The sequence below is a fragment of the Peromyscus californicus genome, unplaced genomic scaffold (assembly GCF_007827085.1).
Source record: "Peromyscus californicus insignis strain IS unplaced genomic scaffold, ASM782708v3 Scaffold_6__1_contigs__length_162567912, whole genome shotgun sequence".
In the NCBI taxonomy this organism is placed as follows: domain Eukaryota; kingdom Metazoa; phylum Chordata; class Mammalia; order Rodentia; family Cricetidae; genus Peromyscus; species Peromyscus californicus.
The window spans coordinates 70,939,775-70,965,159 of record NW_026294584.1 but is presented as its reverse complement, the minus strand read 5'-3'; the positions used below and the strand labels follow the sequence as shown (position 1 = coordinate 70,965,159).

General features: G+C 45.1%; 1 protein-coding gene across 1 annotated transcript in view; it reads right to left on the bottom strand.

Moving 5' to 3' along the window:
• The window catches only part of Creb5 (cAMP responsive element binding protein 5), a 404,708-nt gene extending 389,403 nt beyond the window's left edge, over window positions 1-15,305 (bottom strand). The window contains exon 1 of the mRNA XM_052720440.1: window positions 15,251-15,305. The gene's annotated coding sequence lies outside the window, so the exon portion shown is untranslated. The remainder of the gene's footprint in view (window positions 1-15,250) is intronic.
• Between the last annotated feature and the right edge of the window lie 10,080 nt (window positions 15,306-25,385).

Genomic DNA, 25,385 nt, shown 5'->3' with positions numbered 1-25,385 from the left:
AACTATCATGATTGCCCCAGAACACCTTCATGAACCTCTAAAGAAACCCATGTATCCTTTATATGTCACCTATAATCTCCCAAGCCTACCTCAGCCTTGGGCAACCAGTACCCCCACTTCCTGTAATCAAAGACCATCCATTTTGGGCATTTCACCTTTTTTATCTTCTTATTTCTGGGGATCAAACTCAGAGCCTCGAATACAGTAGGCAATTACTCTAGCAATGAAGCACAGACCCAACTCTAGGGGTTTTAACTGTTATTTATCCTTTGTCCTGATGTGATTTTGAAATGCAGAGTTTGATCTTCCTCCTACAATGGGAAACAGAGGTGGTGCCTACACACTGTGGACTGTCCATCTACAACTAGAAAATCTGAATTTTTTTCTTCTCCTCCTGAAACATCTATGATCAGTCTGATATATATGTATGTATTTATGAAAACTGGTGGCTTTTGTCCTTGTCAGTAACTATTAGCATAGAAAAAACAATAATTGTTAAGCATGCCAGAGTGATAAACTATCATAGGATAAAACTTCTTCTTCATAAGGTAAAAGCTTGGGGTTGCCTTTTCACAAATCCTGGAGACAAATTCAAGGACAAAATAAAGACAGTAGCAAGTTTCACAAGCTTTGTCCTTAACTTCTAAGATGTGGACTCTTAACAACTTGCTCCAAGATTTTCTGGGGGATGGAAGAAATTTATTTTTAGCATACTCAAAGAATTGGTGACAACCAGCATCGCTCCCAGTGCCTCCCTCATGGGTTTAGGCTCTTCTTCCAGGCACACCTGCTGTGATTTCAAGTATGTGTGCAGCACACAGGCAAAGAGAAAGGATAAAGAGAAGAGAAATGCCAGGAGGAAGGGAAGGAATTATAGTAACACGTGCATGTGCGTTGTCCAGGACTCCACGTACCTTTAAGCACTGTGCATTTTGGCTTCTTTACCCATGAGCTAGGAAGGGAAATACCATGCTACAGGTTCTACCATGCAGTAGTATGTCACACTAATAATATATTTTACATTAAGTTACTTTAAAAGTCCTAAAAATGGGGGACTTTACTGGCTGAGGCTGTTGCCAAGCCTGAATGACATAAGTTAGATTCCCTGGGACTCACAAGGTGGAAGGAGAACACTGACTCCCACAAATTGTCTTCTGACCCCAACTCTTGCCCTGTGTTACCACATCTGCATAAATATGCACACACACACACACACACACACACACACACACACACACACACATGCAAATAAATTAGTAAATAGGGCAAATTCCAAAGTCTTAATAGTGGTTCTTGGGTAAACAGACAGTTGATCTCACAAAGAAGCATTTAGATACTGATAGTTCTAACTACTGTTAAATAGTCATTCTTGATTATATATATTAGCATATGTTCATTAACTCATCATGACTTTAACTTGACAGCCATTTTTTAATATACCTAAGAGACTGGCCCCGTGGTACCAAGATTACCTGCAAACACCCAAATCCTCAGATGCTCCTGTCCTGTATATACAATGGCACAGCATGTGTCCACAGCCTATGGATTTCCTTATATTCTTTGTCTCTAGACTACTCATAATGCTTAACACAAAGTAAATGCTACACAAGCCATTGTAACACTCCCGTGATCCTCAGTTTTCTGTTCCTATGACAAAATACCCAAAGCAAACAACTTAAAATGAGAAAGGCAGAGGAAGGTGGATCTCTGTGAGTTCGAGGCCCACCTGGGCTACAGAGTAAGTTCCAGGAAAGGCACAAAGCTACACAGAGAAACCCTGTCTCCAAAAGAGAGAGAGAGAGAGAGAGAGAGAGAGAGAGAGAGAGAGAGAGAGAGAGAGAGAGAGAGAGAGAGAGGCTGTGCTTTGCCTCCTAGTTGCAGAGACTTCAGTCCTAGATCAGTTGGTTCCTGTGCTTTGGGGCCCGAGGTGGGACAGTTCATTGTGGTTTGAAGCATGTGGCAGAGCCAAGTTGTTTATGCGATGGTGCTCCCAGTGACCTAACATCCTTCTCCTAGGCTCCCCTCATTATCCTCTAACACTATCGCAGGCTGGGGCCCTGCTTTTAATCCATGGTCTTTGGGTAATATTGAAGATCCAAATCATAACAACTTTTTTTTTTTTGAAAAATGTCCACGTGTTTGGTACTGATGCATATTTTTTCAAATATGTCTGATCCTCTTGGGGTTAAATGAATATGAAGAGAAAGAACCCACTGCACATGTAATATATTCACAAACACACACGGTTGGACCTCATGAAGCTGCTCATATTTGATTACGGCAGTTTCAGGTTAAAATATTCCTGTGACTAGAGTGTGAGGAAGACCCTAAAGTGTCACTGAGCCCAGAGGTTTTAACTTTAGAGCCTGTGGCTTCTGGAACCACAAGGTTTCTTCGAGCAGGTGCCAGTGAGCCATGTTCCTGAAACTGGCTGCGAGCTCTGCTTGAGTATTTAAAGGTCGGCAATTGCCAACTTCCCTTCTGCAGTTCCCACTGCCTTCTGAAGTCGGGAAACGGTGCTCATCACGCACGCACACAGTGCTCTTTGTGTCCCACACCAGCCTGTGCCCTGTCCTTTCCCTGGCAAACACTCCAGTTCACTGTGCCCTTCCACACAGGCTCAGCTTTCAGAACTTTCAATTTCCGCACTGTCCCGGGAGAATCTTCTCACACGGCAGTGTCCCTGTGAGGAATGAGGTTCTGGTCCCTGTCATAACTCACAAAGCCACCACAGCTGACTTCCCTCATTGATCCTGGTGCTAAGAAAAGCAACCAAGTAAACCCAAACAAAAGTGACCAATCAAGGAGAAAGGTTGTTTTCCGAAGTAAGTCACTGAGCTCTCAATACACAGGGCATACCCTGATCCAAGCCAGTCTCCAGAAAGGAGGCATTTGGTGCTGTGTCTGACTCTTGGATGCTTACAACTCCTGCATTTCCAAATTGTATCACACACACACACACACGCGCACACACACACACACACACACACACACACACACACACGGGCTCTGCATTAGTCTGAAATGGCAAAAATTCTCTTTAGATTTTTTTTTTTTTACCTTCCTGTTAAAACATCAAAGCCACTACACCTAGCATGGACCAAATGTTCTATACATTCTGTCACCCTATGTATGTGACAGGTACAAACAAACTTTGTCCCCCCTTCTGTATAACTGAGGTAAATATACTTAACACAACCTTAAGCATTTTTAAGTGTACTGTTCCACCAGTTTCAATGATATTCTCTAAAGCTTCTGTTTTTTAAAAATATACATAAATAACTAAAACTAATCAAAAGAATATAAGTCTTCCCAAATAGAATTCTTCAAATACATGTTAAATATTAAATCTAAACCACCCATACAACTCACTTTTACGGCCTTCCTTTTAAAGATACAAGAGATTTTGTGCTTTTAAAAAAAAGGTGTTTCTTTCCTGGAAAGAATAAAAATGAAGCCAGTGTTTAAGGGTTAAGCTGTCTGCCTTAAAAATGTTCCTTCCAGAGGGCATATTGGGTTATGTTTTTTTTGGGGGGGGGCAGGTTTCTCCCTGGTTTTTGTAAATGTACATTGAAAAAAAAAAAAGGAACAGTGTACTTGTCTCCTAGCACTTCCTCCACCCAAGCAGCAGACATTGCTGTTTGGGTTTTTTAATGTTTTGAATGGCTTGGGGATTAGCATGGGTATTTAGCAAAAAGTACAACTTCAAATTATACGCTGCTTCATGGTGCCAAAATTCCGTGCACCATCAACCCTATGACGTCCATGGAGCCCAGCACGAAGAACGGTGGTTGTTAGTCATCTGGCGTTGCAAATGAGAAGATGACATTGTAAACAGTGTGTGCTAAAGCAGGCTGCCTTTAAGAAGGAGGACGTTTTCAATGTGATCGTGATTCCTTTAGTGCAGCAATATCTTTTCATCAACCGTGTGCACCTAACCCAACATTGCAAGTAGACTTGTCCTAAAAAGTGGGACCATTTTATTCACAGGCATCCTAACAAAAGATGATGGTACCTGGCATGATGGCGTAGGCTTGTAGTCCCAGTGCTTGGGGGAAGGGGATGTTGAAGTGGGGGAATCTGAGTTCAAGGAAGTTTTAAGGCCAGCCTGGGCCGTGCACTGAGACCTTGTCCCAGATAAACAAGACAGAAACAGATGATAAGTGTGTTCACAAGCAAGAATATGCCCTAGTAACATATTAGTCCTCGATATCTAAGAATTTTATTTACATACAGTTTTTATATAAGCATAAACACACACACACACAGGGAGACAGAGAGAGAGAGAGAGAGAGAGAGAGAGAGAGAGAGAGAGAGAGAGAGAGAGAGAGAAGTTGTTTTAACTTTTAACATAATGCTTAACAAAAGATATAGTATGGTAGTATTGTTTTCCCCAAAATATTGTGCACCCTAATAAACTTATCTGGGGTCAGAGACAGAACAGCCACTAGATGCAAAGGCCAGAAAATGGTGGCACTCACACCTTTAATCCTAGCATTCCAGAGGCAGAAATCCATGTGTTCAAGGATACAGCCAAGCATGGTGACTCACGCCTTTAATCCTAGAAAGCGAGCCTTTAATGCTAGGGAGTGATGGTAGAAAGGAAAGGTATATACGGCGTGAAGACCAGAAACTAGAAGCATTTGGCTGGTTAAGCTTTTAGACTTTGAGCAGCACAGTTCAGCTGAGAGGCATCCAGTTTGAGGAAACAAGATCACCTGAGGAATTGGCCAGGTGAGGAAGCTGTGGCTTGTTCTGTCTCTCTGATCTTCCAGCACTTCATCCCAATAACTGGCCTCAGGTTTGATTTTATTAATAAGAACTTTTAAGGTTCCTGCTACAATATAGGATAACTGCCCCCTGGCATTGATCACAAATCCCAGTGTTGATTACAATGTATACCTCGCCCCTTGATGATACAGGCATACAAAGACCCCCATGGCCACACCCTGACTACTGATATTGTTAAGAGAACACAAAACCCAGATCTCAAAAGCAGGTGGCTCCAGACCAAGTGTGAAGATGGCACACGGTGAGAGCTGAAGTGTTTATTAAGCACAGTTAGGGAACCAGACTAGAGTATGTCTTACTCAATGGATAGCTAGAGACCTTTACCTTCAGTCCGCCAAACAGTTGAGAGACCGGTATTGTTAATCTCAACATCTATCCACACACACACTTCTGTGGATCACAAAGTAGCCTGAGAGAAGGTTTGCCCTAGAAACTAACCCAAACACAGGTTTGCAGCAGATATTTCACTGCAACTTTTAGGATAGATTCCATGTCAGGAAGTTAGTATACATTTATGTATTTGTTAATCATTCCAGGTACATACAGCCTGAAACTAGGGAGTTTATAAGCACAGAAACCCTTAAAGTGCAAAATGAGAAACTGACTAAATTACTCTGGCTGGCCTGCAGGTGTGGAGCTTCCACTGCTTTGGGCCATTGCCATTGTTCTTGTCTTTATAATAACACTGCAGGCCATCCAGAGTAAGGCTTATATTTAGGTGATATGACACTCATAACTCCAAGGTCCTTTCTTGTTCTGTTCACCCATGTAAACGATGAGCAGAGAAGTGATTGCCTTATCAATTTCTCAGTGTCTCTGTCAATAAAACAGGGTGGAAGCTATGTGTTCGTAATTAGAGGCTGAATTTTTCCAATGGCTTCAAGACACGTTTTAAAAGCAGGTGATCCAAAAGACACAAATTTAGATATTGACAGCTCTGCAGATGAGGAAAGGGAGTCCGGGGTAAAGAAATGACTCAGGAAGTTGGAAATGCAGAGGTTCTCAGCAACGTGACGTCACAAGGGATGGATAACAGGGTCTCTCCTCCTCCCCACAGGCAATGCTGCTTGTGGACTCCACAAGACAGCCGTGTGAAGAACTTGAGGGTTCTTACTTTTAATCTTTGCATCCTATAGTGGATGCATGTACTGAAATCATATAAAAACACACGGGTGTGAAAATACACACAGCTATATATTATCAGATGTTCCAGTGTTTGTCGAGAAAAACTGCATCTTAAAATATTTTCGAGGGTGACAAATAGGATGAATGCCTTCAGTCCGAGGGATGATAATTAACATCTCGCCCTGAGTGACTTTGGTCCAGGCAGTAACACAAAGCTTGTTAAAGGCTTAAAGAAAAGAAACTCTAAGGGATCCAGATGTCTCCAGTGAAGTAAGATTTTCCCTCCCAAAACAGCTACAGGCAAGTAGTACCAGGGACAGGAAAGCAAGCTGGCAAATGAGCAAACTGTGGGGATCTTGAACTTCTCCCAAATGCAGGCTTTCTGTGAGTGGCATGTAAACAAATCTTAAAGCTAAGGAATTCGGGGAAGCACGTTGTTCTCTACAGGCTCAAGTCTTATATATAACAGAGCTCACGTCCAGCTCTTAGAATCACCTCTAAAGGAGTCATTCTATAGAGTTTCATTTCATCCACCGTGTTTCCATGTTAATTTCCCCATGTATTTGTTTGTTCATTTATTTCATGTGTTTATGGATGTGCACATGCTACCACATGCATGTGGAAGTCCACCTGCAAAATGGGTTCTTTCCTTCTATTGCATGCACTCTGGGAATCGAACTCAGGCGGTCAGGACAGGTGACAAGCCCCTTGACTGACTGAGCCATCTCAACATCCCCTAATTATGTTTTCTTAAATTCGTTTTGTAAAGTGGGGGCATTCCTGTATCCACTGCTCGCTGCCCCCAGACTGAATGAAGACTTCCTTGCAGTCTCTTTCCTTAAGTAGAATCATGGAATCTTACAGAGGATTCTTTAAGGATCAGTCAGAACTCAGGCCCTCTAGTTTTACTGCACATTAGGAACTCTTGAGGGTCTTTATAAGCACACAGAGGCCCAGCCCCACCCCAAGTCAATCAAGCAGGAATAGCCTAGAGGAAGCCTGTGGGTTATTTTTTTTTGTAAGTGTCACAGGTGGGTCCCTTGGGCTGCCATGATTTAGAGCCATGTACAGACTTGCATTGTCTGACGTGGTAGTTACTGGCCACACATGACTATTGAGCACTTGACATGTGGCTATCCAAAATTGATATGGTAATATACATCCCAGACTTCAAAGGCTTAATACCAAAAAAGTAAAAAAAAAAAAAAAAAGTAAACTATTGCATTGATATATTGGTTATATGTTAAAATTTGAAATGATAATATTTGAGATATACTGGGCCAAATGGTTATTAAAATGAACTCCCTTTTTTTTTTTTAATGTGGCTTCTTCCCTACAATTCACACAACATCAGTTGCCTTTCCTATTGGAATGCCCTCCTCTAGCTAGCTCTTTTAACATAAATGAGGAAAGTGGCTGGATTAGGGAGCACAAACCTGAATGTACCTGGGAAACTGAGGCATGAGAATCTGGAGTTGGAGGTCAACTTGGGCTTCACAGTGAGTCCCTGTCTCAAAATAGAGGAAACAGAGGCAGCACAATCCAACAAGTTGGGTGCAACTTGGGGGGTTTTCTAGCCTCGCTTTGAACGCCAGGAATGATGGATAGGACCTCTGACTGCCAAATGGTTTTCTCTATTTTGTCTCACTAATTGTTTCTTCAAAGTTCAGATATGATAGCTGAGTTACCTATGGAAAAAGAGTCTGCTCTCTGTTGTGTACGCATTTGTGAGGTAGCATTGTGGGGCTACTCCTGAGTGCACAGTAGTCTGAAAGGATGGATATAAAAAAGAAATCTAGCAAAACATTAACGTGAAGTCAATGCAAAGAATGGAGGAAGAGAACTTTTTGCCACATTTCAGCAGAGAAATGACCCTGGACCTGGGGGGGTACAGCTCAGTGATAAAAGGTGCATGCTTACCATTCATGGGGCCCCCAGAAGAAAGAAAAGACCAGACTAGACCAGACCAGACCAGACCAGACTAGACCAGACAGACCAGACCTACTGACACCCGAGGTTGTCAGCATCCTGAGAGCTGCTTTTGACTCAGAACTCATAACACTGTTGTTTTCCACTCTGACCGAGTCACGGTGTTGTCCTTGCAGTGAGGCCAATCGGGTTCTTCCTAACTTTCACCGTGTCACACCTCAGTACCCTGGTGGAAATGGACTTTATCCCCGGTGCCTTCTGTTCTCTGGGTTGCAAAAGTTGAAACCTGAGCTTTTAGACGCCAGGCTTACTCAAAGAGAAAAATCCAGTTTTGAGGAAGTGGCATGGTCCCACCAAATTGGCCAAATGGAAATTAAATGTCTGTTTTCTAATAGTCAGCTAATTTAAATAAAAACAAAGATTCTTGTTGTTATTATTGTTGCCCGTTTTCCCCCTTGGGAAGCCAGCAGAGAGAGTTGCATAAAATTAGCCAAAATGTGTTACATTTGGGAAATCATGCCTGCAACATAGGGGCTCCTCGGTGTAATAAAAGAATGAAAGAGGCCTGGATTCTGATGTAAAATGCAAAGGGCTGGAAAGGAAAGCCGTGGGTCAAGCCAAACGATACACACAGTGCATGCATTCAGGTTTTTCTGTTTAGATACTCCTGTTCTCCAATCCAATGGCAGCAGAGCCTAACTCAGAAAGAAAATGCCCACGGCTCTGGAGTCCTCTGCGCTGCTAAAAATTATTCCTGTTAGTTATAAGTAGTCAAGTCTTGCCAATGAAACCCAAAGAACATGCTTCCAGACAACTCACGTTGCACAGAATAGTATTTACCTCCAAACTCACTCCTAAGCTGACTCGGAAAACATAATGTACTGCAGATGGGTGCCCAGCAAAAATAAATGAGCCAGAGTGAGCCGAGCACTGGATCTGTTCACCAGAATGATAATTAATATAAACTTCAAGGCTTTTCTCAGACCCTGACCTTAAAGATGATGAGGACAAGAAAAGAATGACATTGTTTCACTCTCTGAGATGGCCTTTTTAACCATTTGAGTTCTATCCAGTGTGTATTCTCAAATGAAATCTCAATAGTATAGTTTTGTAAGGCTTAATATCATCACGAAGAAGACTTTAAGGTTAAAAAAATCAATTTCAAATGTCAATATTAGGAAAACTAGCATTTCATACATATACATATGCAAATATAGACTAGAAACTACATTTTGTCTGGTCAGGCAGTCAAGTCAATTTTAAAAATTTATCTTTGAAAGGTTGTCAGTGACAAGGCTTGAAAAGAAGGAAGTTTCCAAAGCTTTGGCTTCTGCTGTACAGGTCCCTGACAGGGGCATTTAGGCAGCCTGCCTGGCAGAAAGAGAATTCTGAGCTGAAAGCAGGGACCAGACATTCAGACATGGTTCCCACTCTCTGGCATGGGCCTTCGATAAGATAAGGACTGTAACTAGGCTGTAGGGTCTCCTCTACTCACTGGAGAGGTTGACCAGGATGCTCTTTCCTGGATCCAACATCTATATACAGCTACTGGTTTCTTTTTTTTTTTTTTTTTTTTTGGTTTTTCGAGACAGGATTTCTCTGTGTAGCTTTGTGCCTTTCCTGGGACTCACTTGGTAGCCCAGGCTGGCCTTGAACTCACAGAGATCTGCCTGGCTCTGCCTCCCGAGTGCTGGGATTAAAGGCGTGCGCCACCACCGCCCGGCCAAGCTACTGGTTTCTACCCACCATCCAAGTTTCTAGACTGAGTAAAAAGGGACCCTTTCATTCCCTTCAGGATCAGGTCAAGTCAAATACCAACATGGTAGTTTTCCATTCTTGTTAATTTGGGGGGCAGAGATTAGAAATGTGAACCTTAAGGGAATAGAAAAAAATCAATTTAAATCAGTGCATTTATTCATTTTCAGATTAAAAAGGGGAGGAGACCATAGATTGAACCTGTAGGAAAAGTAAACTGGCACCTCATGTCACATCACAGACATTCAGCAATTTTCCCTGAACTCTGAGAATTCTTTGAAAGTCCCAGGAACTTTTCTCACAGACTTCCCTGGTGTTTTTGGGAGAGTGCTATCACTCTTTGGAAAATCCTAAGAAGCCTTCTATCTTTCTGAAAACTCTCTAACGTTGAATTCCTCGTTTGTGATTCTCAGCTACAGAACTAATACTAATAAGTATTTTAAAAATATTGCTTGTTTTTCTTTATTACTAAATCTAATAATTCTGTGGTAAAAACATTACATGAAGTCATCTTTTAAGTACCAGCCTTCCTACATAAAGCACTGTGACAAAATAGTTCATTTAGTTCACAAATAGTGGCAGGAAGAGGTTCTTTGTGAGGTTTTATCTCCCAGGCTTAAATATTCAAGGCTACTGCCCTCTGTTAGTCTCCTTATCTCAACGGTATCATTTTTCTTAAACAGAATTTGAAAATAGTCCTCAATTTAGAGGTTTAAGCTCTAATTTATAAAACCCTTAGTTGATTCCCATAACACAGCGGCAGTCAAACTGGACAAGATAATGAATTGACTGAGATCATTGTCCGGCTTCATCCAAGAAAGCAGCCTCTAAAAAAAGAGATCTTAAATTGCCTTAGAAATCCAATTTGCAAGCAGCAAACGCAGCATATAGATGGGAAACACCAGCCTTGATCACATTAATTTTGTGACTAACAGCATTGCTTTGAAAGGGAAAAGAAAAAAATGAATAAAATAATAAGACCACTCAAATCCTAAGTTCAGTCTAACAGCACAACCAGAAGCAAAGCAACCGCACAGATAAAGTTCACATCTGGAGGATGCAGGGACCATCAGACTCCAACAAAACAATGTCCAACTGAAGACGAACACGCCGATGATTTATCATTTCTAAAAAGTAAACCACGGTAGGAAATGGGGAGACTAGGGCTGTGACATCAGTTCGGATTGCAGTGGGGAAACTCTGAAGCGTTTGGAGCATGCAGGTGTGAGAAACGGGCAGAAAGTTATAATAAAAATATTCTGCAACTGAAAAGCTATACAGGAAAAACATCTAACAGTCTACCATTTACTTCACCTCCTATTCAAAAGCTGAAACATCAAAGCATGATAGAAATAAAGGCGTGGATTCCTTTTTTTTTTTCAGGATCAGTCTAATAAGCTGCCTGCCTGACTGCTCAGTATAAAAAGCCAAAGCCAATAAGTTCACAACTGACTTCTGCCTGACAGGTAATTCAGCCATTTACATTAAAAAAATATCTGACTTGGAGATATTATCAATTGAATAAATATATTTACTCTGAGTAGAGTTGAAAATAAAAATTGATACAAAAATAAGGAATTAAAATAACAAATTTATATAAAATGATGCGAGAAACAAAAAATGAGAAAAAAAATATACGAGAAGGCAGTGAGTTATCTTTGAGTTTTCAAACTAAAGTCAAACTGATATTTAACCAACAGCCTCCTTCTTTGGGGGAGCCTGCATCTAAGTTTGAGTGCGGAAGTGAATTTTGCTTTGCTGTGTTTTCTCTTTAGTCTTTAGGTTTCTTTTCAAAGAAAGCCTCCTTGCTAAAACTCAAGTACTCATTAAAGTGACTCCTGAAAGCTTTCTGAAGAGAGGATTTCTTATTTCTTTTACCTGACACCTTGCTTACTGTTCTTCATAGCTTCCCTACAGCAGTTCACAGGCTTGAGAACATATTTTAATCCAGAAATGAAGGTCACACACACATACACACACCCTTACACAAAACCCTACCAATCTCAGGATCCTAATAAAAACCACATACAAATGCAAAATAAGAAGCCATTCCCAAGTCCTATCTGTGAAACTAGAAGGCTGTTCTCGACTGTTATGAAGTGCTTTTGCTGCCCACAGACATGAGTGTGCTCTTACCATGGCTGGCAGAGTAAAACCTCCACGCCGTGTTGCCTCCTGTAGTCACCAGATCAAAAAATTTCCCTTCTTTCTTGGAACTTCTTTTGACCAGCAAGATCAAAAAGGAAACAAATCTTTGAGTACTTGCCTCAGTATTCCAGACCAGAAGACTGTGATCTAGCTCTTAGCTAAAAGGAGAACAGACCTGCTACTTCAATCACTCCGCAGCTCAGAGGTAGCTCATAGACTCTGGTACCTTCTCCTCCCCCCCCCCCCCCACCTCCTGCTTTACGTTTCTTTTAGTAATGAGACTAATTTTTCCAGTAGCCTTCAACTCCCTAGATTTAACTGACATGGAAAATGTGACTAAAAACTTGTAGAACTGTCTAGCCTTCAATCCTGCACAGAATGAACTTTGTTGTGTTGGAGAACACCTCACAAGCAGCTACATGCTCAGTTTCTACTCGCTGTACTCCTCTGCAGCACAGAACACCAAATAGCAGTGCGCCATCTAGTTAGCAAAGTGCAATCTCCATCCCTAAAGGGGGGACACCTTCCAACCCTGGGAGCTAAGCTTGTCAGGGTTCAGCAACTCTGAAGGTCCAATTGTTTATTTAAATAAAAAAAAATATCGCTACTGGGATAATCCACATCTAGTGGATATGGGAAAATTTAGGTTATAATGGCACTACAAACTTTTACATCTAACTTTGATTTACAAGATAAAAGCAAGTTTTAAATTAAAAGGGCTTTCTGTTAATAGAGCTTATTATTCTGAAGACGGGAATGATTTTCTTCCAAAGTTGTCCCTGGGTGCACGCCTATTATCTGTGCTTTTCCCCTTCCACTAATGAGCATTTATCTAAAGAGCCTGTTAATCCTCTGATGTGTGCTTCTGGTCAGAGGTAACAGTTTGAATAAAACCACTAATCACTGATCACTAAATCACTGATCATTAATCACACTCTCCAGGGCCCATGACCCGGCCATTTTCCCCTTAGGTCTCTGCATCACAAACAAGAAGTTTAACATTTTCAATGCCCATGCATTGCAGAGGGAGTTATACTATTTCATCTCTAGATGTGAATAAATAATAAATACCGCCACAAACTTGAGGAAGGGGTGTCAATCAGTCTCCAGTCAGGAGTTCACAAAGCTCTGCAGCTAGAGCAGGCTGGAGAAAGGAGATCTAATTATAACAAAACATGTGTTCTTCAAGTAATGCCACCTATTTAGAACATAAAATGTCCTTTATTTAGCTTCCCTCATCTCCACCAAATCAGAGTGCCCAAGTCCCCGTCCCCCTCCAGCCAAAAGCTTGTGCCTGAGTTTGTTTATTCCCGCTATCATCCTTCACTCATCCCCAGAAGTTTTCACTCTCTGTCCCCTCATCAAGTCACACACAGTGGTGTTGTCGCGGCTGGTGTTGATTTAAAGGGCAAGTGGGGAAGAGTCTAACTCAGTTCTGTAAATTGGGCATTTAATTTCCTCTGCAGACATAGAAACTCAAGGCTGAGAACAAGAAAGTACCACACGCAGCAATGTATTGTATGGTGCTTTCGACTCTCAGACACATCCCCTCACTTTGGAAATTAAACGTCTAATCTAGATCCTTTCCGCTAAACCTGATTTAGTCAGCTCAGCTCGTTCATCTTTCCCCTAGGGCTGCGCGGTTCCCGGGACTCTGGGCTCTTAGCGGTGGGTGTGTTGCTTTCCTAAGTCGCCTCAGGGACACGGTATTAACATATAAGGTCTCTAAACCTTTCCAGGGGTTTTTCTATCTAGGCTGAGCATTCTCGCCCGGGAAAAGGGGGCCTGGGCAGTGCCTTTCTTAAATAATAGAAAAGGGCAGATTGAGCGCTCATCAGGTACTGCACTCAGACACCAGAAGCTCTTCAGCTCACTCCTGGGACAACATTCCCCCTGAGGGAAACTGTAAAAGGCGGGGGCAGGCCAGTGATAACGAGGTGGGCGGAGGAGAGATGGAGGAGGAGGGGTCGGGGGAGAGAGGGCAATAATGGTGTCCAGGGAACCCTCAATTGAGCAGGAGTGGGGGTGGGGGGACGAAAGCAGAGTTGCTTTGTCAGCATTCTGAGCCCCTGAACCCTTGAGTATCTGAAGCCCTTAATCAAACACTTACTGGCCTGCAGAATGACGTAATGGACCTGTAGCCAGCCTTTATTCTTTGACACATGTCAGGGAGAGGGAAAAATAAAAAAACCAAACAAGCTTTGCAGACTCTGACAACGAAATGTACAAGCAGCCCACTCCAGTTCCCAGCTTTGAACCAGCATCAAGTGGGGGCGACACTCGTTCAGGGAAAGTGGAAGCTTTTTCTACTAGACACCTCCTGGAAATAAATCTCTGACACTCCCCCCCCCAAAAAAAGAAAGCGGGATATAGGTGATATAGTTCCTTTAAAGTAGTGGAGTTGGGGAGTAGGAGAAGACTCTCTCGGTTCTTTCTTGTCTCAACCCTCTAAGAACTTTGTGAAAAGTTGAAGCGGTTCGGTGGAGAATCGGGCTCCAAGGCAGGCTCCATCGCAGGGTGCTGAGAACCGCCTGTGCACAGCGCGGCTCGGGCCCCAGCTGTCATTTGGGGCGGCAGCCCGGAAGAGGTAACAGTGCCAGCTGGAAGGGTCGGAGGCGGGAGGCGGCTGCAGGCGTGAAGGCCAGGGGGCCTGGAGCACTCTCGAGCTGGAGCGCCTGGAGCGAAAGTCAAGTGCCCTTCAAGGGCAACCGCCCCTCCCCGGGCGCGCGCCCACCAGCTACAGCCCGCAGCTGGTCTCAGAGGTGGCAGCGGCACCCGGCGGGGGAGCGAGCCCCCTGCTCACTCGCCTGGCCGCCCCTAGGTGACCCGGCGTCTTTGCCGCACCAGTTGGAAGTTTGCAAACTTTCTCCGGGGTTCCGCTGATCACTGAGAAACTGGGGACGCGGGGGAGGCTCTTGGTTCGTAGTCTCTGTTGCTGCTGCCGCCACTGCTGCTGCTGCTGCTGCCGCCGCCGCCGCCGCCGCCGCTTGACCACACTTCTGGAGGGTTCCGCACCTTGCCAGGGCTCTGGAGGCAAACATACACCCCCGATTCATAACTGTTCCCCGTGTCAGGGAAACTCACGCGCGCTCCCATACACGCACGCACACTGGGTCGGACACGGCGCTGGCTCCACTAGCATCCCTCCAGTCGCACGGCGCAGCAACCACCGAGACGCGCTCCCGGACGGACACGGCGTGGGGTCTCTGGGTGGCTACAGGACACAGCACAACTCCACAGTCCGCCAGCAATTGGGGCCGGACTTCCCTCTGATCCGCCAAAGTGTTTACAAACACAAATCAAGGGGAAAAAAAAATGCATCGCATCCTCCCTACTCCTTGCCCTGTGACCTGCCCATTGGACCAAGTAACCTCGCGGCTGCAGTGGAGAACCAACCCCTGCAAACAAGGACGCTCCCGAGTCGGCTCGCGCGGCAAGTGCAGCGAAAGCGGCTAAATGCAAAAGCCCCAGAAGTGGCCGCGCCGTATTTTTAGGAACTTACCAAACAAGTGTGGAGAAGGCAAGAGCCGAGCCCGGGTGAAGGGACCACGTTGGACTGAGCAAAGATTACAATACATTCTATTTAGAGTGCATTACATCACCCCCCCGGTGACGTCACGTGGGATTCCTGAACTTCTAAATCATTGCGGTCCGCTGGGGAAGGAGGGAGAGAGGGGCGGGGCCCGCACGCCGAGGGGGCGGCTCCCGTCCCCGCCCCGCCCAGACCCCGCCCCTCGAGCGGACCTGGGTGCACGCGGCCGCGGCGGCGGCGGCGCCCGCGACCGCGCAAGCAACAGCTTGCACAGCCCAGCGCCCAGTAACACGGCTCCCCGACATTAGCAGTGTGACTCAGCTTGGAAACAATCCTGATGGTTTCAGACAGGACCACGCAGGAGACACGGACACGAGCTCTCCAGCAAGGAGTGCCTGTAGGGTCGGAAAGGAGTAAGATTTGGGGTGAGAGCAGGAGAGGTGACAATTGGATGCTGAAGGAAGGGGAGAGACTTTTGCACTTATAAATGAAGGACGATCCCCACCATCCCCAGGAGATACCCAGCTCCTTTGCCTGCGACAACTGTGACCTCATTGCAGTGCTCTGCATGCTGGCTTCTCAGCATTGTATCTACACTTCGCCGCCCCTCTCTGCATCACTCCCAAGGGCATAACTTCTTTCTTGGGCACACTCACTCGGGCTACACACAACCCCCAACCTTCCCTAGTCCCTCATGGTGCGTGTGCGCGGAGCTCTGAGACAGTCGCTACTGAAGGCGAAAGGTGAATCTCAGCCAAAAGCCAAGTGATGAGCCGGATTTAGACTCCGCGTCAGCGCCGGAAGGGCCCTGGCCATTGCTTCCAGAGCCTTGGTTACTGGCCCAAGCTCACCGTCTGGGAAGCAGCCGAGTCAGGGCTAGAATACTGAATCTAGGGCCAGGTCTGCAGCAGGAAAGGAAGACTGCTGTTTTCAGCGTAGGCCAGTCGCCACCACTATCACCTTCCTCTTCCCCGCCAAGGGCTAGGTTTCCCTTTGGAAGCTCTCCCTTTGGGGAGCATTGAAAGCCTGTTCAACATGACCATTGTCATCCTGCAACAGTTCACATTTTGCTAAGCACTTGAAGCCACGCCATGTTCATGCCCTTCTTCCTCATAAGACCTTGGCACAGCAAGAAGTGAGTTGGTGTTGTAATTATCCCTATTTTACAGCTGAGCAAGGCAGACTCCAGAAGGCTAGGAGCTCAGCTGGTAAGCAGGGACCCACCCTGGTCCACATTCAACTCCAGATCCCACCTGGGTTCTTTGGTAGAACCAGGGATGTTCATTCTCTTCTGCTGGGTGACTGGTAGTTAGAACTTCAACAAGAACTTCCTGTCTGGGAGTTGAATCTTCGCTTAGGAACAGTTTAGCCCCCATTAACAAACGATAATGGTTCCTGACATTTATGCAACATCTGACATTTATATAGGATCTCTCATCCCAGTGTCTCACAGCCGTGACTGTGCAGTCTGCCAGGGGATCATGACCAGACTGGCTAGGAATCATAATGCTTTGCCGGAATTGTCACATTTCTGAGCCGGTTTTTGACGAACTAAGTGGGAGAGCTTTCTATGTCCTTTCTGGTTTGAAGTGTTTAAGTGGCCTTCTCCTTCTTGGGGTTCCCTGAAACCACGGGGGCTGAAGACTGCCTTCTCCTTGCAGCCTTCCTAAAAACTCCTCAGTGAATTTTCTACTTGTTCTTTTCTCCACGGAGCAACTGAAGGAACTGAGAAGGAAGACTCCAGTCCCAACCTGAATCTGAACCAATAAAACGCAGACTGTGACAGCCCAATTATCTGGGCTTAGGGAAGGAAGCAATGGCCCACTCATCAACAGCTTCTGTGCCCACATTCCATCTCACTTACCAGTACAGCCTTGCCCACCTAAAGCAGGGACCAACGTCCTTCTTCCTCAGAGCCCAAAGAAATAGAGCCAACATACCAGAGTTCAAGCTGAGAGCTGATATTTCCCGCCTCCCCTGCCCCCCCAGGAGAATGAAGTGAAAAATTAAATAAGCAAAGACAGGATGATCACCCAAAGATTCACAAACCTGCAAGGAGTTAAATGATTTGATTCACAGAATTAGCTGAACAGAAGCATGAATAAATGAGTTTTTTTTTAAATGAAAGCACTATTCAGATTTCTCAATGTGATGGTGGGAATATTTACAGTAACTCAGGAACTATATCACTTGCATTAACAAATGTACTTGGCCTTGGGCGAGTACTCTGTAAGCCCTACTCCTTTTCTATTAATGAAAGTAACGGGGCTAAGGCTGCCATCAGCGGGCATTCAATGATGTTAGCAAACTCAGCCAGTAATTGGGAAAATGGGCAGCAAGCAGCCTCTTACCTATCAGACCCACCCACCCACCCCCCTCACCCCACCCCAACACCCTCACCTCACCCCACCCCCCACACACAACTCTCATGTCTGTGGCTTGCCTTGTGCTGGTTCATTCAGTCCCAAGCTCATTCAGGATTTCTCAGAACTGAAGTACCACGGAGACAACCGTGCAAGGGTGTCTCTAGGAGTGACTCGGCAGGTGGTTGCATAGCCTATGGCATTTGCCCTCTAAGGTGCTGGCACCTGACTAAGAATGCCATCAGGTCACCTCCAGGTCTCCGGTGGGACATGTGGAAACAGGGACCTTTACACTCAAATCAAGCCAAACTGCCTGGGATAGCACCCTCCCAAGGACACTCCCATGTAAGTCAGCCTGGTGCTAAGGTTGGACCTGTGAAGACAGAAATATCTACACTGACAAATCACAATACACAACTCCCTGCCAGATCACAGGTTATCCCTTAGTTGTTGGACCAGGAAGAAATGTAGGATCAGAGTCATGAATTTACCTTTACCAAGACCTAAAGAAATTACACACACACACACACACACACACACACACACACACACACACACACACACACATTTGGAGGCCAGAGGTCAATATCAAGTTCTTCCTCACTCTCTGTTCACCTTAGTCTTTTAGACAAGGTCTTATACTAACCCTACTGATTCAGCTTGACTGGCTGGTCAGTGTACCCCAAGGATCTTCCTGTCTATGCAGCTCTAGCGCTGGCATTACAGGTGGTATTACATTTTTTAACCTGAGTGCTGGATGCTCAGGCTCTCATGCTCACACAGCACTTTACCAACTAAGTCATCCCCCTCAGGCCCTTGGAAGAAACCCCATACTTTGGGTTCAGTTATCTGTCCAACTTACAATGAATGTTGGAAAACCTGCCTGGTGCTAGGGTTTAATAAGGTTGGGGTTGGAGAGTTATCTCAGTGGTGAAGAGCCCTGGCTGTTTGTGAGGACCCATTTGATTCCCAGCACCATGTGGTAGCTCACAACTGTCTGTGACTCCAGGTCCAGGGCATTCAGTGCTCTCTTTTGGTCTCCATGGACACCAGGCACACATGTGGTGCACAGACATACATGCAGGCAAAGCAGCCATACACAAATCATAAAATTAAAAAAAATAACAAGGGTCTCCTTCCCTGCATATAGGTTCCCACAGAAACCCACAGACTGTGGTAACTGAGCAGTAAGCATTTAGATAGCATGTCAAAGGTAGCTTCTCGGTTCTGACCTCACAAAGGTTCCAGCTCAAAGGGCCCAGGAGTCTACATCTACTACTTTCACACCAGTACCTTGGGATCTTCACACTGAGTGACACTGCTGTAGTGAGTTCTTGCATGGCAGGTGATGGAAAGGACACTGAGGAGGGACCAGGAAAAGGGCCTGCTTTGCATCATGACTTTCCTCTTCTTGGAGTTCTGCCTGTTGCTCTTCTTTGATTCTTTTATTTTTGCAACACGGGAATCTTGACCTGGAGCTCTTACGCTCTGCACCAATACATCACAGCTTACTATAAAGACGGTAGCTCACCTCATCCCACTGCATTCGAATCTCAAGGGATGCTTTGAGGCTTCATCAGAGACTAGTTGGTGCTGCTACTGCTGGAGACTTGGTGTTGCATGGGCTTTTCCTAGCTATGCTAGCAAAAGTCACTGCTGGAGTTGATCAAAACACTCCCCAGCTATGACTCCACTTGGAAAGTCTATCCCTCCTAAAACAGATCATCACGGGGCATCTTTATTATCTCTCTTGAAAGAACAAAGATTCCTAACTGAAAAACCGAAAAATACCTGCAGACAATGCTATAGTTGGAATCTGAAAAGAAATAGCCCCCGAAGGCTCAAGTGTTTAAAGGTCTGGCTGCAATTGACAGGCGTTAGGGGGTGACTGGATCAGGACCTTCTGACTTCACCAGTGTGTGGCTTCATCAAGACATGGATTAATAATTTTTAGCATAATGTTTTTACTAGCTTCTTGAGAACCACAGCTATGCATACAACATATTTTGATCATATTCATACCCATTCCTCCTTCTAACTCCTCCCAAGTATACTCTGCACCCCATACCCCAAAACTTTGTGGTTTTATAACCCTTTTTATAACCCAACGAGTCCAATTTGCACTGCCCATATAGTCATGGGTGTGGGCCATTCACTGGAGTTTAGTTGACCCACCAGAGGACACACTGTTAAAGAAAACCAACTCTGCATCCCCAGGAGCCATCGGCTGTCAGTAATTCCTCAACTAAGGGTGGGGACTCAGGATCCCCCTCTCCTCCATGCTACCATGCTGACGGGCTTGATCTTTGGCAAGTCTTGGCTAGACAACCACAGCTGCTCTAAGTTCATGAATGTCACAGTCCTGCCATGTCCAGAAGACACTGTTGTGAACTGGTCGTCCCTGACCTCAGGCTCTTACAATCTTCCTGTCCCCTGTTCTTGGATGGTCTCTGAACCTTGAGAAGCGGGGTGCAATATCGAGGTCCCACTTATTTCTGAGCATTCCAAAGACACTTATCGTCTGCACTTTGACCAGTTGTGAGTTTCTCGAATTAACCACCATCCACTGCACAGAGAAACTTCTCTGGGGAGGCCTGAGAGTTGCGCTGATCTATATAGGTATAGAAACATGGATTTAGAGGGCAATTTGGTACTACGTCCATTTAGCAAAATAGTAGGAGTACATTCACCCATATGAGGCTGTGAACTCCACAGCCTTGAGTCCTTGGCCAGGCTTACAGTACCCTGACTACGGGTGGAGCCTTAAAGCACACTAGAATGTACTAGTTACCCCATACCTTGTGTGCTGCAGTTGCCCCCATAGGTTTATTTTTAAATATGTCTTTACTTGAAATAGAATGTATCACTTCTCCCATACCTTTCCTCCATTCAGTCCTTCCCAGGTATCTTCCCTCCGACTCCTCCCATGCCCCTTCCCTCTCAAGCCTCTTTTTGTTTGGTTATTAATACTCATCCCTAGTGTTCCCCCACTCTCTCTTCTCTCTCTGTCCTCTCTGTTCCCTCCCCCTCTCTACTCCCCTCTTCCCTTACAGGCTGCCACAGGGTGTGTGGTGATGTATTGTTTGTAATCTAAGAAATAAAACTTCCCTGAAGATCAGAGGACAGAGCCAGCCACAGAGCTAGCCACAGAGGTCAGGCAGTGGTGGCATTCACCTTTAATCCTAGCACTCGAGAGGTAGAAGTAGAGATCTCTCTGGATTTCTGTGAGTTCAAGGGCATACTGGGCTACATGAGATTAATCCAGTCTGAAAAAGAAACAGAGCCAGGCAGTGGTAGCACACACCTTTAGTTCCAGCACTTGGGATCACACACCTTTAATCCCAGCACTCGTTATTGAGACAGGAAGTGATACGGTTGGACAGAGAAAGGAGTATAAGTTGGGAGAAGACAGGAACTCTTGCAGACACTCTTTCAGGATGAGGAATTGGTGAGGTAAGAGGTGGTGGCTGCAGCTTGCTCTGTCTCTCTGATCTTTCAGCATTTACCCCAATATCTGTTTTCGGATTTTTATTATAAGACCAATTAGGAGTCGTGCCACAAAGGTGAGCAGCTTTTCCTCCACCATCTTGTTTCATTTTTGTTGTTTGTTTGTTTATTTTCCAAGACAGAGTTTCTCTGTGTGGCGTTGGCTGTCCGAGAACACTCTGTGGACCAGGCTGGTCTCAAACTCAGGGATCCACCTGCCTCTGCCTCCTGAGTCCTGAGATTAAAGGTGTGTACCACCATCACCTGGCTCCCCATAACAATCATGCCATAGTTACCTATGACTTATCAAATATTTACTGTTTACCGAGTCCTGGACTAAAGGCTATGTGTGTATGTGAACAGCTAATCCTCTCAACAAACAATTCTCATTTTGCAGTGAGGAAACTGAGTCTTAGTGAGGAAGATAGCTTTTCTGGAACTGTGGATCTGGAATATGGGTGAGCGGAGGGAGGCACCTCATCACTGGTACCTGCCTCAGAGCCTGACGTGAGGCTCAAGAACCCAAGTCAGCTTGAGGACTCCAGAGGCAGGAGAGTTGAGAACCAAACAGAAACAGGGAGTGAGTGAGGAAAACGTATCAGCCTCCCCCTAAATTCCGTTTGGCTAACCAACAACCATTCCAGACAGAACTATCTTCACGGCCTACCAATGAATGCCTGGGTCTCACAAGGCCTTGTGCTCAGACCCACACTTCACTCAAGGCTTTTGAAATCCCCACACTCTGGTCTTTTAAACTCCAGCTCTGTATGTGGAGCCTGCTGGCACATGGCACACAGGCATGACTAGAAGAGGTTCATACTTGATGTACAGCTGTTAATCTTTGCCATCCCATTGTGTGTGCCAACCTCATCATGCCACGTGGGCACAAAATGCCAGGGACACGAGATGCTCAGGTGTTCCACCGGGCTCACATCAAGTGTTCGGTGAACTCCCGGCATGCATGGCTAAACGGGATTGGGAAGAGGTGTGCTGCTGACCAACACCGAGTCTGTGCTTTCAAGACAGATCTCTCTTGGGACCCACAGAAAAGACAACGGCATTCCAAGAAATACAAATAGCTGACCCCCAGCTTGCTTGTACTGGGCCTCTACGCTGGACAACTGGGTGTACTGCACCCTGACATGGAAACACAGAGAAAATGAGGGCAGCTCATAGTTCATTTCCTCCGTGGTCTTCACATACCCACGAGGGGACAAAGCAGAAAGTGGGCAGAGTCTGAGCCACAGAAATGGTTCATTCTCTTTGGAGAGCACTTCCACCATCCTAAGAACAGCCTTGAAATAAGAAGGGCTTGATTTAAGTGACTTAACATGCAGATTAACTAATCTCATACTTACTATAAATATTAAAACTGCCATTGTACAGTTGTACATGGTACAGAATAAAGGTAAATGGTAAAATGAATACTAGTAGTATAATGTTATTACTTTTTGTTACCTTGATTGATGTTAAGCAGCAAGTAAAAATGCTGTGATAGTCAAGAGATTGGCTCTGGGAGAGAGAAACAAACTTTGTTTCATAATTTTAGTGGCATTTTTCTGGATTTTTAAAAGGGACCCTGAGCTTTCAGTTAATGTGGGGTCCACAAAGTACGTAACATGGTGTCTTAGTCCATGTTCTACTGCTGTGAAGAGACACCATGACTACAGCATAAGGAAAACATTTAATTGGGGCTTGCTTACAGTTCAGAGGTTTAGTCCATTATCAGCATGGTGGCATACAGGCAGACAAGGTGCTAGAGAAGGAGCCAAGAGTTTTACATCAGGATCCACAGGCAGCAGGAAGAGGGCAAGCTACTGGACCTGGCTTGAGCTTTTGAAACCCCCAAGCCCACCCTCAGTGACATACTTCCTTCAACCAGGCCACACCTACTCCAACAAGACCATACCTAATAGTGTCACTCACTGTTGGCCAAGCATTCCAATCTATGAGCCTATGGGGGTCATTTTTATTCAAACCACTACCCATGGCCTTACTGTAATCTATGCCCCCCAGTTCTTCAAATGTCCTTGAACTCCAGATTCTTCATCTAGAACATCAGCATGTACCTTTGTAAGCTAATGCAAGATCCAATGCATCAATATATTTAGCACAATGTGTGGCACGTGGTAAACGATGGAAGAGTATTCAATACTGTGATGACTAGTTATGTGTCAGCTTAACACAAACTGGAGTCATCTGTGAGGATAGAGCTTCAATTGAGAAAATGCCTCCCTACGATCAGGCTGTAGGCAAGTTCACAGGGCATTTTCTTTATTAGTGACTGATAAGGGGGGGAGGGCCCAGCCCATTGTAGGTAGTGGTCCTGGGTTTCCGTAAGAAAGCAGGCTGAGCAAGATGTGAAGAGCTAGCCACTCAGCAACAATTCCCCATGGCCTCTGCATCAGCTACTGCCTCCACCTTCCTGCCTTGACTTCCTGTCCTGATTTCCCTCTGCAGTGGACTGTAATCTGGAAGCATAAGCGGAATAAAGCCTTTCTTTCTTCCCCAAGTCGTTTTGGGTCATGTGTTTCATCACAGCGACAGTAACTGTAACTAAAACAGATAGCATCATGTTTCCCAAGGCTTTGGGAGAATTTAGTAAATGAGTTCATGCTAAGGACTTAGCATGGCGCTTGCCTTCTAGAATGTGTTCAGTGAGTGCTGTCCATGTGGGGCTTCGTGTAGTATGCACTGTGGAAGCTCTGCAGGTTCAAATAATGGAATCACTCTGCTAGGACCTCAATTTCGGAGTCTTAGCCTGACCTGCTTGTGTTGGAAGGAGATGTTGCCCACAGAAAACCAATCTTCACTGAGTATGTGGACAGCACAGCAGCTTCCTCCAGGCTTAGGATCCAGCTAATGTCATCGAATTTGCCCTATCAGTCTTGATAGAGAAATGTGTTTTACACAAAAGGCTGTGTAACTGTTAATTCTTGTGTCTTTCAGAGATCCTAGGGGCACTTCTGGAATTCTAACAGGTACAACTTGAAGACGATATGCTCTTGCATATGCTCAGAGCACAGGCCAACTCCAAAATACTGATTCGCAAGGGATCAGGCCGCTTGGCTCAACCTCCAGGGACCCCTGATAGAAGACCATCTCATGCTGATGGCCTGACCTCTTCTTTTAGAATTGTTACATCTGTCACCTTATAAAATGTAACATTTTCCCCCCTGAACCTGGCGGGAAACCAAATGTTTCACTATCCCAAAGAGGATTAGAGTGTTAACATCCCTGTAAAAGTTACCTGGTTTTAATGGGCTCCTTCTTCTTCTCCTTTTTTTAGAGAGTTGATTAAAGGGAAAACCACTCAATCTTTCACCAGCTCTGCTTTGAGATTAAGTAAAGAGATTGACACCTGCTCTGAATGATGACCCTGATGAACAGTGCTGTGTCAGCACACTCCAAAACTTCTAGTCATTTCCTTAAGATCAATGGTAAGTGGAAAGTAACGGTTTAACAATAATTAAGAATGTTTTATATATAGGGAGGTTCATTTAGACTAAAACATTATTGATGTCCCATAAATTAATATGGAGCATCGTCTCCCATGAACTGATATTTCATGTGCCACCTCTCTTTCTGTAGTTAACCACATGTTTAACTCATGTACTGCTGATGTGGAAGGTTAGTCCCATCTCTTTAGGGTCCTTTATAAGTACCTGATTTCAATGATCCTTGGGAATTCCAATAGCTTTTAAACCTAATGGATCCGCATGCCTCCTTATACTTATAAGATACAGAATGTTTAAAAGCTGGCAAGTTACTCTGAACCTCTTTTGAATCATGGCTATTACTCACTGGGTGGGGGGGACAGAAAATCTAAAGCTCCCCCCTCCCAATCTCTTCCTCAACCCCGCTTTTAGAATCTTCTCTCCACAGCTTTCACAACAGTGGCCTCACTTGGCCCAGAGACTGCAGTGTAAACACACACACACACACACACACACACACACACACACACACACACACACACTTGCTGCGCAGTTTAGCCAAACCATCTATTTTCTGAACTGCTGTGACTGTTTGATGTCATGGCCACGTCTGGGGCAGGGGGGAGGAAAGCACAGCACTGTTGATGAGCACCAGCTCTGGCTCATACCCGCTGTCTGTGTTCTAGATCCTCTAATCCTAACAACCCTGGGTGAAAGGTGTCATCCTCCTTGTTTTATTAATGTCAGAACTGAAGCTCAGAAAAGCTGAGTCCCTGGATGGAAGTCACAGAGCTAGAAAGCAGGGCAGGCGAGGCTTCA